The following is a 361-nucleotide window of genomic DNA, read 5'->3' as shown; positions in this document are numbered from 1 at the left end:
CCCCCCAAAATGAAGGAAAAAAAAAAAAAAAAACCTCCAAAGTGCCCCGAATGTGTGCTGCTGCTGGCTCTGAAGCCGTGTAGAATTTCGTAATGGAATGTGAACTGCTCGTCCGGATCTGGGCTCACGTTCTATCTTCTAACCAGTAAGGAGCGAGGGAGGGCAAATCTGCTGAGCAAGGAGAAATACTTTCCTCCTCTTTTATAACCCATCACGGATGCACCGCGGACGCTGGACGCGAGCTGCACGCGGCGCCTGTCAACCGGCCCGCCCGCTGGCCGGTCCCCGCGACCCTGGGGTCCTCATGCCCCCGCACCCCCTCTCTGCCCGGGGCCGCCCCCGCCACCCCCCTCGCCCGCCC

General features: G+C 60.7%; 1 protein-coding gene across 1 annotated transcript in view; it reads right to left on the bottom strand.

Annotated features, from left to right (window-relative positions):
- The window catches only part of RREB1 (ras responsive element binding protein 1), a 132,049-nt gene that overhangs the window by 130,944 nt on the left and 744 nt on the right, over window positions 1-361 (bottom strand). The window lies entirely within an intron of this gene.

The sequence above is a fragment of the Crocuta crocuta genome, unplaced genomic scaffold, assembly GCF_008692635.1.
Source record: "Crocuta crocuta isolate KB4526 unplaced genomic scaffold, BGI_CrCroc_1.0 scaffold24, whole genome shotgun sequence".
Taxonomy (NCBI): Eukaryota; Metazoa; Chordata; class Mammalia; order Carnivora; family Hyaenidae; genus Crocuta; species Crocuta crocuta.
Note: the sequence above shows the minus strand (reverse complement) of the source record. Positions and strands in the feature narration are given on the sequence as shown.